Raw genomic sequence first — 4,227 nt, forward strand, 5'->3', positions numbered from 1 at the left:
CGATATATTGCTGTGTCTTCCAAGTGCTCCAAAAAACCTCTTTCTAAATTATGAACATCCATTTTATCAGCAATCAAAGACGGACTTTAAAGTTATTGTAAAACTGCCCATTCTAGAGGTGGCGTGAATCAGATGTGGATACTAAAAAAAGGATCTTCCAGAGTACATACAATCTAAAGCTCTTTCATCTTTCAACAGTATTAAAACATTTGACTTTTCTACACTTTACACAAATATTCCACATTCCAAACTAAAAGACAAATTGAAAGAGTTGGTATTGCTTTGTTTCATAAAAAATAATGGCCAACGTAGATACAAGTATCTTAATTAGGCCTTAATTGCCTTCACACTTATAAAGAAGAGATTTTCTTTGTGATTTGTGTTTTGTATTTTGGTTATAATTTTGTTTATAAAGGAGTTGGTTCGATAAGACCCTTTTTGGCCCCAAAATATAGCAGTTTTACAAAACTTTCATCTTTTAGCTATTTATTAACAAGTAGAATGCTTCTGCTACATGCATATAGGCCACTTTCATTTTTGCCAAAAACCATCTGAAAAGTGACGTTTGTTTGCATATTTGAGAGATTTTTCATATTTAAGCTTGAATCAGGGCGTTTTTAATGACTAAATCAGTCAAAATCTTTCACAAAAACTAATCAAATCAATTGAAATAGATTCTTAAGTGTGGAACAAGTGTCCAAAATCTTTCGTTAGATGAACCTGAAATTTGTGGCCAAAATCGGCTCTTACCGGACCTACTCCTTTGTTTATAAATTAGTTCACTATATATTATATTTATCATGTTTCAAATCAGTTCATTATCTATATGAAAGAAAAGTATTTGATTTGATTTGTTATTAAAAAACTCAACAAAGAAACCCTTGATTAAAATTTATCACACCAGACGTACATTTTATCTACAGAAGATATCAGCTACGCTCAATAAATTTCAAAAAGGCGAAATTCTGAGAGGTTTTACCAAATAAAGCTAAGGTAATCTATTAGTTGGATAGAAATTTTGCAGTAATTCAAGTTTTGCCAACATTTGATATATATTTTGACTATACCAACGAGAATTTAGTAACACTTGTCGCAATGGACTAATTGTGAGCAGCAACCCTCTCTTAAGATTCATCATAACATGTTGACTTATATGGCCGTATTTACACCACAAATGTTATTCTGAGTACAGATAAACCTATGCACCTGCAAAAGTTTTAAGGGAAGGCAGGAACTAGATATATCAATTTTATTTGATTTTTTTCCGTTCCTGCAGAAGGTGTCAAAATAAACTAAATTAGGAAACTCGAGTGTTTGTTTATTTTGTTGTCTTCTGCAGACTTGAAAAAAATGGACATCAAAATCCAGGTAAGTTTTAATTTTCTGAAACGTATACTTAATATAACGTTTATATATATAGTTCCTGTCATGCCTTAAAACTTTCCTAGATGTACCAGTTTGTCTGTACTCATAGTAAATTTTGAGGTGTAAATACGGCCATATTTTTCAATTCCTTATGATGAACATTAAGGTCATCAGGATACGAGCTTCTAATCCAGAAACCAACTGTTCCGGTGTCTAGCCCTGAATATCATATTAGCTACAAAATATATATTAATCTATGTGCAGGGATTAATTAAGTGTTGATTACCAGTCTCATTTATGAAACACATGTGCATGAAGAATACTTTGCAATTAATACAAGTCAAGTTTTCTTATTCTTTTGCACACATCACTTAGTTTGTATTTGTTTTGACTGATATTAACCATGGACAACACACATATTTATCACATCTGTATCTAGGTGGAATACTTTGACTATTTGTTTTTGTTCACTTCAAAGCAGAATTCCAAGAAAAAAACCCTGTCTTTCTTCATAACAATTGTAAAATAGGACGTCGTAACGTTGAAAATTATATTTTCTTCATTTATTTTTTGCAAAACATTCTTTGTTTGAAAATAGAAAAAATTGAGAATGGAAATGGAGAATGTGTCCGAGAGACAACAACCCGACCAAAGAGCAGAAAATAGTCGAAGGCCACCAATGGGTCTTCAACACAGCAAGAAAAGTTTGCAACCGCAGGGGGGCTTCAGGTGGCCTCTATACAAAAATGTGTACTAGGTCAGTGCAAATGGACGTCAAACTAAACATATTTTTGAACTAAAATTACTAATTAAGTCAGAGGCCAGAGGCCTTAATCGTTTTTATATATTCATGTCATGAATTTGTTAAAACAGTCACAAAAGAAACCCCGAACAGCACTACCGAATGTCGAAAATATAAATTTTTTCCTCTTATAGTTGATTTGTTTCCCTCAATTTTAGTTTGTAACCCGGTTTTGTTTTTGTCTAAATCTATTTATGACTTTCGAACAGCAGTATACAACTGATGCCTTTATTTGTATACCAGGATTGATCGCGACATTTTCATGATCTCGGTCATTTATTAAGATATTTGTCTATAAATTTGATTTTACCAGAATCACTTAGACAAAAAGTCCTAATGGTTCCAAGATTTCAAGCTCGTAAAGTAACCCATGTTTGTGAACAATTACAATGAACGTTCAGCAAAAGTAGTAAGGTAATTTCCTCGTAAAGGGGAAACAATGATAATACATGCAGTGTTCAATAAACGTTGTTCATGTTATATATCACATATAATAGTTTTAATAACAATTGTAAAATGTTATTAACATAACGATAATCAACACTGTGTTGTGACAAAGTTACATTAAATATTTCAAAAATTGGCCTATAAAATTATAGAGCTATATTAATTGAGATAGGTAGAATATGGCAATCATAGTTTGGATATTTATTAAGGATATATATGGTATGTTTGCCAATAATACACTAATCTAAAAGTTCAAAAAGAGCAAACTTACCAATTGAATTAGTTTACATTTTTTTAAATATTGGTGCCAGCAAACTATACGGTATGTTTTTGTTTCGTCATTGAATCCCTATTTTAGTTTACAAACACAAAAGAGACATTGTACAGAATTGAGATTTCTTGCGATCATTGAAAGGTTGTTCAAAGCAAACGATAACTAACATGCTGTATCTAAGACGTGATATCAATCAGTACAAGAACCTGTCGTTCATATATGACTCTTTACATACTTAAACTAACATTCTTACACTAAATCCAGAGAAGGGTTCAGAGCGCACAAATCTATAAATTGTAGTTAATTTTTTTTATCACTCGATAGCGACGCTGGTGTTCTCTCGTTGATATCATCAGTTTGATAGTCAGTGTTACCGTATGGATATGAGTTTTAACTTACAATTCTTGAAATCTCCGTGAATAAATACAACTAAAACTAGAGGTTTTCATAATCCTTTGTCGCTCACATGTACCTACTTTGCTTTTGGAAATCATGTAAACTAGAGTTAAAATCATAAAAAAAAAACATTAGATACCCTAAGTATGAGTATTTTTGCACAGTAGTTTAATTAGAAGCAGAATATTTTTGATTTTTTTTTAACATAAATTACTAAAAATAAGTACAGAAAATGACTTTAAAGGACTATAACTCCAAGTGGAAAGTAATTGAAAATATTGGTCATTTTTCCCTTTTTATAGACCGTACTTTTTGCGACTTGCGTACTAAATAACAATAATCTTCCCTTTGATAACTGTTGCTGACCCTTATCCCTGATTACAGTTTATCTCTATCTATGATAATATTCAAAATAATAACAAAAAATTGCAAAAACACTCAGCGGAGTTGGTCTTTTTATCACATTCTTTTTTTCACATTTGTAGCTGAACCTCTCGTCATTACCTGAACATACAGATATTCTACACCTGCGGTAAATAAAATGTTCGCATTCATATCAATCTCAATGAGGTCGAACTATTGTCTTGCATAAGTAAAGTGTTGGTTCCTATTTTACCATTTTGTACCAAACTGTATTCTTATAAACTTATTTTTAAAATAATTCTCGGTTTTGTTTATGTTCTAAAAGATGTATCATGCTTTAGAAACGTATATTATGCCCCTTAAAACATATTGTATGTATTGATTTTGTCACTGACTGACAAATGGAAAGATTAAATCTAACAAAATATCTCTTGAAAATAGAGGCAGAATATTAATATGAAACAATATTATATTTTGTATTAAAGTCAATCTGAACCTCGGAGTTGATAGAACAGATATCGTTTATCCAAACACGACACAAAATTATCTCAAACTAATAAGATATAAAACAACATTGTCA

The sequence above is a fragment of the Mytilus galloprovincialis genome, chromosome 4 (assembly GCF_965363235.1).
Source record: "Mytilus galloprovincialis chromosome 4, xbMytGall1.hap1.1, whole genome shotgun sequence".
NCBI lineage: Eukaryota > Metazoa > Mollusca > Bivalvia > Mytilida > Mytilidae > Mytilus > Mytilus galloprovincialis.